Below are 16,967 nucleotides of genomic sequence, written 5' to 3'. Positions count from 1 at the left end.
ATCTCAAATGGCATCACTGATGACATCTCAAATGACATCACTGATGACATCACTGATGACATCTCATTTGATATTACTGATCACATCACTGATGATACATTCATGTGATAATACGATGAACCTCTTCAGACTCTAATATAACCTTAGATACAATCAGTGTAAACAGACACTCATAGACTGTCACTCATCCATGGAGTTACTCACACACCTAGTCAGTCATGCAAAGAATCAATCACACCTCCATTTCCTCAACTATACAGTTATACAAACTTTACTTATTCAAACATATACTAACACATATTTACTCTCTTATACAATCCCTGATACAAGTTCACAATGATCCATACAGCCACTCACACATTCACTGGCTCTTATGCACAGTTATTTATATATGTCAACTCTCACATGTACTGTGTTTTACATATGTACTTACTTTGACATGTAGCACTGAGATATCCATTCACTCACCAATACACTCATGCACACAGTCAACCGCCCATACAGCTGTTTCCACATGCACTTTTGAAACCATACATCTAGTGAATCAACTGCTCACACATCTATGCACAGAGTCATACACCTCCCAGCCACCCACACACACACACACTCAGTCTCCCATACAAATACTTGGGCAGCCAATCAATAACCCATATAGTTACTCATATAGCTACTTATCAACACATGCAACAGTTTACAGAACAACAGACATAATGATGCACAAATTAAGACAGTTTAGTCACTAACCCATGCACTCAGTGAGACACATTTAATCACTCACTCATACAGTCAGTCATGCACCTACTAAATCCTTCATCCAGACACTTATACATCCACTCATTCTTCAATATGTAAGACATATTTTAACTTTACAGAAACATACAGTCAATGGATGTTGTCATCAGTGATGTCATCAGTGATGTCATTTGAGATGTCATCAGTGATGTCATCAGTGATGTCACTGACCATGTCATGAATGATGTAATATGTGACATCATCAGCAGTGGATTGCGGGTGCGCGATATATAGTTAGTGCAACTAACTATATATGGAATTTCAATGGTTTTGTGTGAGTATAATAAGGTTTTGTAAATGCGAATTCCTAACTATATATAGTCTATAACCTATGTTTTTTTCAGTGAATTTTCAAGGTTTTGTAAATGCTAATTCCTAACTATATATGGTCTATGGCCTATGTTTTTTTCAGTAAATATATATATATACATACATATATAAACATATATCATCTGTATATCTATATAAATACAAACGTAAATGCATGCATACATATACTTATATGCATACAGATGCATGTTATTTACATGAAAGTTGAAAAAACACTAATAAAAGCAAAGCTAAAAAGCCACCTCATTACAAACAGAATGGCTTTAACTTAAACGAGGGCGAGATCTATTGCATTTTCAATGCTTGTTTACTTTGGTTCCATCAAGAAGGCATTCAGATGTGTCACACATTTGCCATAAATTCTGAATGTTAGCACTCTAGTTGCACATTAGATCACTGTAGTAAAGCTACTGCTCACCAGGGACGTCTGCTGCTGGTATTCAAAGTGCATGTTTCAGTCTGCATGTCAGAATTTTTAATGAAATAGAAGAGGATTTGAGAAGTCACTCAAAATGATCCCTAATTTTTCTTTCTGAAGCACTAATCATACTTTCTATGGCAAAATTAACCCCCTCATGTTGTTCCTTTTTAAATTGAGTGTTTTCAGACTTACCACTTCATTCCAATCAAGATGGCTTCTGGTGTGCCATACTTTTGTCATAAGTAAGACTGTTAGCGCTCTAGTTGTTCTTTAGAACACTCTAGGACATTCTGTCATTGGGCTATACTTGGGGTACATCTGGGTGATATTTGGGCTACATTTAGGCTCTTTTGTCTCTGGTGGCCATCTTGGGAGACTCTATGTCAGAATTTTTTAATGAAATTGAAGAGGGTTTGAGAAGTCACTCAAAATGTGCCCTAATTTTTCTTTCTGCAGCACTAATCATAATTCATATGGCAAAATATACCCCCTCATTTTGTTCCTTTTTAAATTAAATGTTTTAAGAGTTACCACTTTATTCCAATCAAGATGGCTTCAGGTGTGCCATACCTTTGTAATAAGTAGGACTGTTAGCGCTCTAGTTGTTCTTTAGAACACTCTGGAACATTCTGTCATTGGGCTATACTTGGGCTACATCTGGGTGATATTTGGGCTACATTTGGGCTCTTTTGTCTCTGGTGGCCATTTTGGGAGACTGCATGTCAGAATTTTTTTATGAAATAGAAGAGGATTTGAAAAGTCACTCAAAATGTGCCCTAATTTTTCTTTCTGCAGCAATAATAATACCTTCTATTGCATAATATACCCCCTCATTTTGTTCCTTTTTAAATTAAATGTTTTAAGAGTTACCACTTTATTCCCATCACGATGGCTCCAGGTGTGCTATACCTTTGTAATAAGTAGGACTGTTAGCGCTCTAGTTGTTCTTTAGAACACTCTGGGACATTCTGTCATTGGGCTATACTTGGGCTACATCTGGGTGATATTTGGGCTACATTTGGGCTCTTTTGTCTCTGGTGGCCATTTTGGGAGACTGCATGTCAGAATGTTTTAATGAAATAGAAAAGGATTTGAGAAGTCACTCAAAATGTGCCCTAATTTTTCATTCTGCAGCACTAATCATACTTTCTATGGCAAAATATACCCCCTCATGTTGTTTCTTTTTAAATTAAATGTTTTAAGAGTTACCACTTTATTCCAATCAAGATGGCTTCAGGTGTGCCATACCTTTGTAATAAGTAGGACTGTTAGCGCTCTAGTTGTTCTTTAGAACACTCTAGGAGGCTGCAGTAGAACACAAAGGAATCAACTGACAGTCTCTGTCCTTGTTGGATGTACATGTTTTACTGAGAATGTCAGACTTCATTTTCACATGACTGAGAAAGATAATGTGAATTTACAGAAAATATGCTTTCAGTTTAGCTTATAGATCCCCTTCCAAACCACTGTGGGAAAATCATGAGATATTAGTTTTCTTTCAAACAATATTCATGATATCACAGCAGAAGGTTTTTTCACATGGTAAAATCACCTTAGAACCCACCACAATTCCTAAAACGAGTATGGTACCATCAACAAATGATTTATAATGTAACTAAAGTCCTAAAACCCTCTATTAACTACAATGCTTTTTAATCAGGTGCTATCATGTATATTGGTCCCAAGATGGCTGCCAACACTTCTTGGATGAAGTGCTGACAGCCAATCAGATCAGATGTGTGGTTAAGCTCCGCCCAGATATATATCTTTTTTTGAACCTAAATTACTCAAAATCCACGGGAGCACATATATTGAGACCTAGCAAAGGCACATCGGGCTAACAGTCCCTACAATTTTGCCAAGTTTCGTGCAAATCCATTCAGTCGTTCAAGCTAAAAGTGAGGCCAACCGCCCTATGGAAATTAACATGGGAAAAACGCGTTTTGGGGCCCCCCTTTTTTCTCGGCCCCCCCTTGATGAAACCCCCCCAAATTGTCAGGGGCTGCTCAGAAACAAAATGTTCCAATTCCGTCCACAAACGCCAAAGTTATTAGACATAGAATTTTCAAAAATCCGATAGAGAAAAAATCCTAACTATATATACCTACTGGCGACCGCCAGTAGGTAATATATATATATATATATATATATATATATATATATATATATATATATATATATTGACTGAAAAAACCATAGGTTTCAGGCACTTTGATTGTTAGGAATTAGCATTTGAAAAACCTTAGAAATTCAGTGAAGAAACCATAGGTTTCACACATGTTATAGTTAGCTGGACATTTCACTCATACAAAACCATTGAAATTCCCCCGTTATAGTTAGTTGAGCTAACTATAACTCGCGCACCCGCAATGCACTGCTGATGACGTCACATATTACATTACTCATGACATGGTCAGTGACATCACTCATGACATCACTGATGACATTTCAAATGACATCAATGATGACATCACTGGTGACATCATCCAGTAAACCTGTGTCTTTCTGAAATAAAAATATTTTTTTATATGTATATCTAAAGGTCGATGGAAGAATAAATGGGTAAATAACTATTTAAATGGATTTTTTTTGTAAAATTGATTGCATAACTGACTTATTAAATGTATCTTAGTGAATACATGTATTAGCGAGTAATGTTTAAATATGTAAATAAAATATCTGTATCAGTGTCTCACTTTGTGTATAAGTGGCTGCATGGGTTGGTGAGTAGCTAAATGATTGTGTATATGGGTTATTAGTTGGTTTTTTGAGTATCAGTATGAGTGTCTGTATGGTTTTGGTGGGGGTATTACTTAGCACATAGATTCATGAATGAGTGACTCACTGTTTGTATGTGTTTTGAAGACAGCATGTGTGCAGGACTGTATGGGTGTATGAGTGTTTGCATGGGTGTGTCACTGAGTGAATGACTGTCTCAATAGTATCTTTATGAGTGTTTTAATCTAGTATATGTGAGTATTGATGTATATAAGTGAGTATATGTGAGAGTGTGAGATTGGAAGAGTTCCATTTTAAATAAGTATGTGTTTCTATAAGTGATTGTTTAAGAGAGTAAGTATATGTAAGTTTCCGTAGAAGTAAGTGTGGTAGTGTGTGTATAGTTGTATATGCAAATAAATGGATGTTTGATAGTTTATTTGCATGTGTGAGTATGTGTGTGAGTAACTCTATGGATGAGTGTCGGTGTGTAACAGGATGTATAGGTGTATGAGTACATATGATGAGTGACTATATAGAACTGTTGGTGAATGAGTGGATGTTTATGTAGATGGTTGAATTACTGAATAGGTTGTTGTAACTGGTATTGGTATCACCATTTTTTGTATATGTGTATCAAAGTTTATATTATGCTGAGAGGAGGTCTGCCACTCTTTCACAAGGATGATGTCATCAGTGATGTCATTTGAGATGTCATCAGTGATGTTACTGACCATGTCATGAGTAATGTAATATGTGACGTCATCAGCAGTGCATTGCGGGCGCGCGAGTTATAGTTAGCTGAACTAACTATAACGGGGGAATTTCAATGGTTTTGTATAGGTAAAATGTCAGCTAACTATAACGTGCCTGAAACCTATGGTTTTTTCAGTGAATTTCTAAGGTTTTTCAAATGCTAATTCCTAACTATAACTTGCCTGAAACCTATGGTTTTTTAGTGGCTTTCAAAGGTTTTGTAAATGATCATTTTAAAATATATTAATTATTATATTTCTTTCTTTTTATGGTAATATCCTACTTTTTTTATATTTATTTTATTTTTAAAGTTACATTTCATATTTTTAATGTAAAATAATAACAAAAGTAAATTCAAAAATAATGCACTGCTAGTGAAACTACCTGGGTGAATTTGTAAGTGTTTGTTAGGGGCAGATTTACAACACCCTTGTGCCTCTTTTACACCACCGTTACATCACTTTTCTGATGAAGCAGTGGTGCAAAAGATGCGCCATGGTATGTGGTATTCAGAATGTGACGTATCTGAGAGGTGCGTCACATTGTAAATCCCTGTTCCAGAAGGACACATTCCTACATAGGGGGGGGGGGGGGCGTTCCGCCGCAGGAACACCTCCTAAAAGCTAAAAGTGGCTGAGTGAAATCTACGAGATTTCACTTTGTCACTTTTGGGCTCATGCTGTGTCAAAACCCTGCACTAGCTTGAAGCAGGTGTAAGGATTGACACTGCATTCTCAGCATAGGGCCCCCAGAGCATTGCTGGAGATGCGTTCCTCTTGCAACATAACTCAAACAATGCACCACCTTTACAGAAAAGATACATCACATATATGTGCCATTTCTGTCCCATGGTACACCGCACTGTAAATACGGCACATCCATGGTGGTGGTATCACGGAGCACAATGACTAACATATTCCTGGGGATATGCCAGTTATTATGTATGTGCCCATTAGTGTTTTAATGTAGTGAATGGATTACTACATACCGATAAATGACTCACTACAAAACTAAAACAACAGTGACAGAGTGTTTGGAGGAAGTCTAAGGACACAGACTGGGAAATTGAAGGCATAAAACACAAGTTTGCAGGTGCATACAAGACTGCATGTATATTCCATACGAATTTTAAGCAATCCATACCCTTGGACCCACTTTGCATATTTTACATCAATACAAACATTTAAAGAATATATAAATGAATCTATAAGTGCTTCACTTTTAGTACAATAAATACATTAGTAGATAGTGCTCAAACCTTTATTATTTTTAAACAATACATTTATTTTTGTAACATCTCATAATTGAACAGACATTCCAACACAAGTTCATCAGATATGTCTATCAGATAAATTGCCCCGTTAGCACTTTCTGAATTATTTTGTTCTAAAATGTCAACATAATTTAATACTTCCAGAAAATCTCCATCAAAGCTTTTGTCTTCGAAATCACACCTCATTTCTCCAGCACTAATTTCCCCTTCTTCACTCTCATTGCCTGTGACAGATACGATTAATTCTTCAATTATACAAAAGATAATATCCAAAATCTCCACAGTATGAGCCTTTTCTCTTTCCATAAATTTTCCTTTATGTTCTTGCTCCTTTTATAAAAATATAAACAGTTAATTTTATCACTTTTCATAAAATATAATACAAAACTAAAGTTTTCACCTATTTTGGCCTACAAAAAATACTCTATAAATACTATTATCTAATAACATTCCATTACTAGAGTTTTACTCCTTTGCAAAGCTATATAAATATAATTACTTATGAGAATATCCTGTTCTTAGCTTTTCTTAAATTTTGAAACCAGTCACTCCTTATGACTATAGGAAAAGACTCAGGCTATTATACTAAAATACACTACTAAAAAATGTAGAATATATCTATTCACCTTACACATTCCAAAATAATAAATGTGTTTTAGTAAAATGCAAAAGATACTATTCATTGTCCAGAATAACACTGTGTATCTGTGTATATTTAGACATCATTATCACACTACTTTTTGAATACTTCATGTCTTTACTCAATCTCTATTCCTCATCTATAACTTAGTCTAACCCTACTAATTACCTACCTCTTCAACTTTCGAACTAGCCTCTCCTCTAGTATTTATCTGCAACCTTGTAGCTTGCTGTTCTTTATTTTTCTCACTGCTTATAACCTATAATTACGTACCATTCATTAACCTAGGCCTCTCAGTTTATTATCTAATTTGTATATGATTAATTTCCTTGTGTTCTTCTACTAACCTTTCTTTATGCTGTTGCTTGTTATATATTCTGTCAATCCTTGAATATCTTGTGTTTTTCACTAACGTTCCTTCTTAATTCAACAGTGTTTCTAGTATTCCTTACTCAATGTGTTCTTTTCCCTTAAGACCTTGCTTATCACGAATGTTATCGTTTCTCGTTTTAGGTTACAGAAAATACATCGAGTGAATATATTCAATATTTTTTATAATGTCAGGTAAGTTTAGTCACTCAGTAACTTGTCATACGATTATTTTCCAAGAATATACCTTTGTCAACTATAAGGTATTACTTAGGTTTCTTGTATGGTTTCTTGCTCTCTCTGCTCTTCAGATGCTGAACACGACTGAGTCCGTCTGCCCTGAAGGAGCCACGACAGGAAAATCAACCGCTTTGTAATGTGTGGGCTTCTTCCAACTCGGAAGCTGAATTCTAGTTGCTGGCACAATAACTAAGGTAAGTTTAACCAGGAACCTTCTTTAACTCTCTCAGAAATATTTGTGCTTTCTCTTCAGGAATATCTATTGAGCAATTGAAAACGGGTCTGAACTCAGGAACGTCGTAGGTGATGTGCGCACTCGTTAGGGAGCGCGCGCCTCACCAAGGATTCCCCACAGGTGTGTGCTAAATGACTAGACCACCACTGTGTCTTTCCTCGAGGCAGCCATCTTAGAATTCCTCTGTTCCACTAAAGCACTCCAAGTATGTTTTCCTGCGGATTCTTCATCACTTCTGCAGCAGCTAGGGTTTAGATAAGTCATTATCATATCCACTGATTGATGAGGGGTTCTGACAGGTACACCCAGTATATCATTTTTTTAAATATCCTTCAAAGATACAAACCATCTTTACACACTTACCTTCTTGTCCATATTTTGTTACTTGAGCTTGTTTGAAGCACATTCCATCGACCATTTTTAGCAGTTACTTGTACTTACCTTAAGCATATTAAATAATAAAAAAATGATATATTATAAAATTACCATCTGTGGAAGACACAAAAAAATACAATTACAATATTTCTTTTACAACACAAAATAGTTTGTAAGGTATTACATTTGCCTTTTTCGATGTTCTCAGAAAATATTGAATTTCACTAGAAACAGTGAGTTCAATAGTACTCATCATATAACAGCGGGCAAAAAAAAAAAACAATAAATAAGATTATCTTTAAAAAAAACATTGAACATTCTCATTAACAATCTATAAAAATTGAAATAAAACATATCTTAAATGTTTTTCTCTAAGAGCAATTTCTTACGTAAATATGACACATCTTAAACAATCATAACATAGCAAAACATTCTGATTAATTTTCATACTCTGTAAATAATATTACTTACAAATATATGCTGACAAAATATATAACAACATGTCCTTTGTGGTTTCACATACTATTCCACACAGCCAAATAGTAGGCGTCAAATTCTTAGTTTGGTAATTGTTCAATAGTAATCCTGAGCGTCTGCCTCCCAGCCTTCTGATCCAAAACCACCGACACCATTTGCTCCGTCTCCCAGTGCTCATCACTCAGCCCAACACTATTCAACATCTACATGGCCACCCTCACACAAGTGACCCGCCATCACAACCTCAACATCATCTCCTACATCGACGACACCAAGCTCATCCTCTTCCTCTTCAAGAATCCACATACCACCAAAAGCAACCTCCACGACACAATGAAGGACATCACCAACTACATAAAGAGCAGCACTCTAAACATGAAAATGCACAAAACGAAAGTACTCATCCTCAGACCCACCCCCTCAGCCTCGGAAGACTCCTGCTAGCTCACTACACTGTGGACACTACCAACACCTACCAACCATATCCACAACCTAGGATTCATCCTAAACTCTTCCCTCTCCATGTGTAGGCAAGTCTACACTATCTCCTCGTACTGCCATAACACCCTCCACATGCTCCACAACATTTACAAGAGGATCCTTACCAAAAGAAGAAGAACAGTGACACAGTCCCTCATCAGCAGCAGACTATACTGTGGCAAAACACTCTACATATGAATTCCAGCCAAACACCTACAACAACTACAACAAATCCAATAGACCACCACCTGACTGATTATCAATGATTCCTGCTGCAGCCATATCAGTCACCACCTAATATACGTACACTGTCTCAATATCAACAAGAGGGTCACCTTCAACCTCCTCACCCTCACTTACAAAATACTCTACAACACGAGACTAATGTACCTTAACAGCAGTAATCCTAAAAAGGCCAAATTTTGAACTTAAAATTTTGGCTTTAAAAATATTAGGTAAGAATTTGGTAACTCTTTATCCAACTTTTCAGACATTTTAAATAAACAGTGTAATGTCCAGATGTTGTAGAAGGTCCTTCGTGAAAAATAATTACAACAGCTACAAAAGTTCTTCCTGATATTGAAACTTGCCCAGCTACAACATTTTTAAATAGAGTTTCCAATGTTCTTCCATCAGCTCTACAACGTTGCAGCATTAAAATTACATACTGTCGATATCTTTGTATAAACAATGTTGATGACATTTCTGATTTAAATTGGCAACACTCCATGTTTTTAGTTGCTCCTCTAATTAGATTGTTAAAAAACACTGATTCACAGTCAGGTAAAGTTAAATATATGAATCTTTCAGTGTCTATGTTAGTGCTACATGTAAACAAACAATTTTGACAATCATGTTGCCATTTATAAGAAAGGCCAAAAAGGTTTTCAATATCTATACCTTCATCTTCCAGTACACCAAGCTTAAACAATAAAAATTCCTGACAATCTTGCTGAATATTCTGCGTAAATTGACTAGAACCAGAACATATGTCCAAAACATTTCGAATATCAGAAACACTCTGTATTTTACTTTTATCACTACTACATTTCTCATAAACAGAATACAACAATTAACAGAATCTTTCAGCCCGATTTTAAACAATTTGCTGTTGCAAACGTTCAAGAACAAAAACAACATTAACAACTACATTAGCATAGCAGTTGACGCCACAACTATTTTCAAACTGATAACCAACATTCTCTTCAACACTGTCCTTTTTTACTTTTGCTTGCAGGCGCAACTTCATCTTTTTTTTTCTTTCTCTACAGTTTCACTACAGATATTCTCAAATCTCCTTTTTCTACCTACCACACGCTTTTCAAATATTGGATATTGACCTAAATTGGGTGCATATTCTCTTCTTAACCTATTATACTCTTTCACACAATTTGCATCTGCACTAACCTTTGTCTCATCAAAATCAATCAAGTACAATCCAGATAAAGTTCTGACTCGAGACAAAGCAACATATGCCATCCCCTCTTTAAACACGGTACTTCCAATATTCACTAAAGCACTATCTACACTTGAGATTTATGAATGGTCACCGCATATGCCAAACAAACAGGAAACTGTTTTCTGCGTACATACAAACCTTTTATAAGCAAAAACCGAGATGAACAACAACTAAATTGTTGTACTTAAGCAATTTCATCAAATTTGATTTTCAAAAATTCAATCCCATCTCTATTTACATAATTAACAAAATCAACAATTTGACCCATTGCTCCATTTACTAAACCTTTTTCCACATTCAAATTACTTCGTAAAATTACCCTACAGTTTACACATGCATACAAATTCTTTTCTAAACCTGCAGTTTTACATATCGATTTCTCTAAAGAATCCAATTTCCTCTTCAACTTTTTCTTCAAAATAGTAGTGATTCCTTCATGTTCTATTTTATCAATATCTTCCAATTTGATAATTTCTTCATTTTCCAACTTTAGCATTTCTTCATTGAATATAGAACATTCACGTAGTGTTGGCATTAAGCAGATTACAGATTGCTTTTCTGCAATTCTCATGTATATTTTCTCTGGGACAATATTTTCATTTGGAAACAAATTCGAAAGTAATCGTCTCTGTAAAGCTTGTTTGCCATGTTCAGTCATTTTTCCAATTCATATATCTTGAAGAATACTTCAATAATCAGCATCATTTGCCTGTCGCATATTTGTAATAAATTCCTTATACTCAAAATATGACCAAATGTTTACATTTCCAATTCTCCCAAAGACTTTCTGGTATCTTCATGCAACAGTGTTTTAAACACTGGCTGTCCTTTTACAGGAGTACGTTGTAGAAGATCTCCAAAAACTATGACGTGTTTCCCTCCGAATAATACGTTATACTCTGATTTAAGAATTTGCTGCATTGTTAAATGCACTAAAGCAAGCATTAAGTTTGGTACCATGCTTACCTCATCAATAATGAGAAGTTTCATTTTCCTCAAGACTTTTGAAACTTCACAAGAAGCTTCTCCAGATAGCTTATGGTACTCTAATTTATTTTCATGTTCTACTGGTAGCATTAATAAACAATGTAAAGTAATTCCTTTAATATTGTGGGCTGCTAATCCAGTTGGAGCAGTGACAACACAAGACAAATGCGACTCAGTTGTTTTCTGTATAAAAGTTGTGATTACTTTAATTAAAAAGCTTTTGCCTGTTCCAGCTTGTCCACTCACGAAAATTCGGATAGGTTCAAATGATGGACAAGAGCACTCTTTCTTCTCATGAAGTAATCCATGGTCAATCTGTTCTCTCACTTGCTCATATATTTCTTTCTGCTCCAGATGTAATTGTTCTTCCAAGTTTCCTAAGTTTGTTACATCTTCTTGACCTTGATACATTGCTGTTTCCACCTCTTCCATAGCAGTTGCTGCCTCATTTTGAACAATTGGTTCTTCTAGTGGGTCCTGACTCAATGGAGCAGAACTTTGACTGTCTTGAGAACTGTCTCTAGCAATCTTAGCTGCAATTGTAGCTTCTTGCTCAATTTCGTCATTCAACATTTTCACATAATTAGCAAAATCAGGACATTCTATAGTATCTTTACTTGCATTGAAGGAATCTTCATAGCTCTCGAAATCTTCAAGTAATTCCAATTCTGAATGCCATGGCTTGAAAAGTTGCAAAAGAGCTAAATAGTAAAATTCCCTTTTGTCAGGTGTTTCGCAACTTAGGTTACCGTGATTAATCAAATGTCCTTTTCTTTCTTTCACCAGACATCCTTCAGAACCAATGACGGCATATATACCATTATTAATGTTTTCGGTTTTATTCCGTTTAAAAATATAGTTTTGCAGCACTTCATAGGGAGAAATGTTCTCAAGATGAGGACTTCTATTTGGATAATATGTATCCAACATATTTGTTTTCACAATATCTGTACTTTCTAGCTCTTTTTCAGCTAAATATTCAATTTCTTGTACAGATTTAAGAACTCGGTTTCGTGTTGCAACAAGACCCAGACTCACTCAAATGATTCTTCTAGATTTGGAATTGCAGATGATAACCGATCCGAGCATTCATACGCTCCAATTTCTCGATAAGATAACATCTTCAAACTGTAAGTATATAACTTCTTACTTAGAGTCTTCTCATGGGAAATCTCTTCCCACATTTCCTTCAATTCGGTCTTTTCTGATTTTGTTATGTAGGATGTTACATATCGAGTAACAGCAATGGAATTGTCCGCAACATATTGAATATCCATATTAGCATTCCACATGGACAAAATTACTGGGTTATAGTCATTTATATATTTTGACTCTTCATTTCTTCTTAAGTTGTAGGTATTTATTGGAGACTTTCTTGTGATAGTATGTCGCAAAGATGACATAAAACTGTTCACTCTTCCTTTTTATATTACAGGTCGTGGAAATGCAAAACGGCATTTGGTGTAGAATGTGTCCTTTATTTATACTTTCGACGAAATTATTTCCCACAATGATGGCTTTGGAATCGTAAGGCTTGTTGTCTTTAGTCCTTATCTTGTGTACTTTTGTGTATATCACATGTAGCATATTCTTCAATAAAAGACAACACAGTATCATCTGAGTCTGTTCCAAATTTGGGAGCATCTTTGATCCATATTAGCATGTGTATGTGAGGAGCACCTCTTGCTTGATACTCTTTTCTCCAAAGGATGTCCAGAACCTCTCCAAGAGGAGGACTTTTTTTATTGGTGATAAAAGACATCATAGCTTCAACTCTATGATTGAAATACCTGCATACATTAACTGGATCCAAAGAGCACAATTCTCCAGGTATCTTGTATTCAATATTTAGTATATTTGGATTTGCCTCTCGAAGAAATTGAAGTAAATCATCCCAAGCATATTCAGCACAGCTTAGAGTAAGGAACCATGTAGGAGTTCCTAAGTTCCTTAGCATACATTTCAGTTTTCCATGACGACGGTATCAGTACTCATTACTACCACGCTGACACACCATGAGATTAATTAGCTGAGAATCCAAAACATTATCTTTCTGCAGTACTTTATCCATAAATTCCTTTGCCGAAACATTTTGCAGATGTACACCTGTTTTCAATATATGGTTTACTGCATAAGAAAATCCAGACAAATCACTCTCAAACAAAAGATGAAACAAATACGAAATACATTGTCGAAATCCTGGATCTTCAGCATATACTCTTGACGTCCGGTATTCAGATGCAGGAATCTGCACAGGTCGGTCATCATATCGTCCTCCTTTTCCTGTGGGAAACAATTAAGGGAAACAACGAGCTTCCAAGCTTTTTTCCCATACACTAATTGGACTTCCTTTTGCTTCTTTCATTTGGAATAACTCTATAGTATTCCCCATCACTTATTTAGAATGCAGTGGATGAACACTGTAATGTCCGTAGATTTCTTAAATTCTGGACATATCCACATTTTCAATTTGTCCACGTGGCAAATCACTATCTTCTTCTACAGGTTTTTCTTCTTCTCTCACATACACATTTCTGTAATATTGATTATTTTTTACCAGATACAACATTGCCTTTTTCACTTTCCTAACATCCACTAATTCTTGCCAGATTTTGTTACTCTTAGTAGGAACGCCATTAACAAGAATAACTAAGGGTTCATCCTCTACATTTTCTACACCAATCGTTTAAATATTTTTCTTTAAATCTAGAGACAAATATACAACTCTTCCCTTTAATCCTCTCTGTAAATCAGAAGGAGGCAATTTTCCTGTCTTAGGCTCCATACGAACAATAGCCTGAAATGGATGCACACATTGAATAAGAATAGACTCATAGGTATTTAAATCCATCAGTTCAGAAGGAATATTTACCACCTCAAGATTATTATACACAGCTCTAGCAGGCATTTTGTTCTTGTCTAATTTGTTATAACAATCATTACAAATACGCTGATCAGAACCCAAATTAAAACAATTCTCTACCAACAAATAAGTTGCAAAATCCTTTTTCACAATATCTGTACTTTCTAGCTCTTTTTCAGCTAAATATTCAATTTCTTGTACAGATTTAAGAACTCGGTTTCGTGTTGCAGCAAGACCCAGACTCACTCAAATGATTCTTCTAGATTTGGAATTGCAGATGATAACCGATCCGAGCATTCATACGCTCCAATTTCTCGATAAGATAACATCTTCAAACTGTAAGTATATAACTTCTTACTTAGAGTCTTCTCATGGGAAATCTCTTCCCACATTTCCTTCAATTCGGTCTTTTCTGATTTTGTTATGTAGGATGTTACATATCGAGTAACAGCAATGGAATTGTCCGCAACATATTGAATATCCATATTAGCATTCCACATGGACAAAATTACTGGGTTATAGTCATTTATATATTTTGACTCTTCATTTCTTCTTAAGTTGTAGGTATTTATTGGAGACTTTCTTGTGATAGTATGTCGCAAAGATGACATAAAACTGTTCACTCTTCCTTTTTATATTACAGGTCGTGGAAATGCAAAACGGCATTTGGTGTAGAATGTGTCCTTTATTTATACTTTCGACGAAATTATTTCCCACAATGATGGCTTTGGAATCGTAAGACTTGTTGTCTTTAGTCCTTATCTTGTGTACTTTTGTGTATATCACATGTAGCATATTCTTCAATAAAAGACAACACAGTATCATCTGAGTCTGTTCCAAATTTGGGAGCATCTTTGATCCATATTAGCATGTGTATGTGAGGAGCACCTCTTGCTTGATACTCTTTTCTCCAAAGGATGTCCAGAACCTCTCCAAGAGGAGGACTTTTTTTATTGGTGATAAAAGACAACATAGCTTCAACTCTATGATTGAAATACCTGCATACATTAACTGGATCCAAAGAGCACAATTCTCCAGGTATCTTGTATTCAATATTTAGTATATTTGGATTTGCCTCTCGAAGAAATTGAAGTAAATCATCCCAAGCATATTCAGCACAGCTTAGAGTAAGGAACCATGTAGGAGTTCCTAAGTTCCTTAGCATACATTTCAGTTTTCCATGACGACGGTATCAGTACTCATTACTACCACGCTGACACGCCATGAGATTAATTAGCTGAGAATCCAAAACATTATCTTTCTGCAGTACTTTATCCATAAATTCCTTTGCCGAAACATTTTGCAGATGTACACCTGTTTTCAATATATGGTTTACTGCATAAGAAAATCCAGACAAATCACTCTCAAACAAAAGATGAAACAAATACGGAATACATTGTCGAAATCCTGGATCTTCAGCATATACTCTTGACGTCCGGTATTCAGATGCAGGAATCTGCACAGGTCGGTCATTATATCGTCCTCCTTTTCCTGTGGGAAACAATTAAGGGAAACAACGAGCTTCCAAGCTTTTTTCCCATACACTAATTGGACTTCCTTTTGCTTCTTTCATTTGGAATAACTCTATAGTATTCCCCATCACTTATTTAGAATGCAGTGGATGAACACTGTAATGTCCGTAGATTTCTTAAATTCTGGACATATCCACATTTTCAATTTGTCCACGTGGCAAATCACTATCTTCTTCTACAGGTTTTTCTTCTTCTCTCACATACACATTTCTGTAATATTGATTATTTTTTACCAGATACAACATTGCCTTTTTCACTTTCCTAACATCCACTAATTCTTGCCAGATTTTGTTACTCTTAGTAGGAACGCCATTAACAAGAATAACTAAGGGTTCATCCTCTACATTTTCTACACCAATCGTTTCAATATTTATCTTTAAATCTAGAGACAAATATACAACTCTTCCCTTTAATCCTCTCTGTAAATCAGAAGGAGGCAATTTTCCTGTCTTAGGCTCCATACGAACAATAGCCTGAAATGGATGCACACATTGAATAAGAATAGACTCATAGGTATTTAAATCCATCAGTTCAGAAGGAATATTTACCACCTCAAGATTATTATACACAGCTCTAGCAGGCATTTTGTTCTTGTCTAATTTGTTATAACAATCATTACAAATACGCTGATCAGAACCCAAATTAAAACAATTCTCTACCAACAAATAAGTTGCAAAATCCTTCCAAACATTATTATTTTCCTCTTCACTTTTTAAATACAGATCAGCAGTCCTGGTCTGATTTTTGTAATGAGTTTGTCGACAACACACACAACAATAATTTGACCTTTCACCTGATATCACATTAAACTTTGTTTTTTTCTTGCTCAAAATTTTCTGTACTACAATGTTGTACATTCTCTTCTACAGTTCCTTCTATTAATATCTCAATTTCTGCACTGTCTTCCTCAGGAGCAAAATAACTAACCTCAATTTCATCACAAAACTTCTTTACACTTGATACAGATCCATGCAAAAGAGCACTGTTCAACTTCTTTAACATTAGAGCTGGACTTTTTGA

General features: G+C 35.4%; 1 protein-coding gene across 2 annotated transcripts in view; it reads left to right on the top strand.

The window, feature by feature from the left end:
• LOC147709061 (up-regulator of cell proliferation-like) overlaps positions 1–16,967 on the top strand; it is a 327,619-nt gene that overhangs the window by 137,100 nt on the left and 173,552 nt on the right. Inside the window, exons 2-3 of one of the 2 annotated variants that reach the window (XM_086927668.1) lie at positions 7,444–7,494; positions 7,611–7,733. The exons of the other annotated variant lie outside the window; for it this stretch is intronic. The gene's annotated coding sequence lies outside the window, so the exon portion shown is untranslated. The remainder of the gene's footprint in view (positions 1–7,443; positions 7,495–7,610; positions 7,734–16,967) is intronic. 2 annotated transcript variants of the gene reach the window in all.

The sequence above is a fragment of the Lissotriton vulgaris genome, chromosome 6 (genome assembly GCF_964263255.1).
Source record: "Lissotriton vulgaris chromosome 6, aLisVul1.2, whole genome shotgun sequence".
NCBI lineage: Eukaryota > Metazoa > Chordata > Amphibia > Caudata > Salamandridae > Lissotriton > Lissotriton vulgaris.
This window is presented reverse-complemented; position numbering and strand designations above follow the sequence as displayed.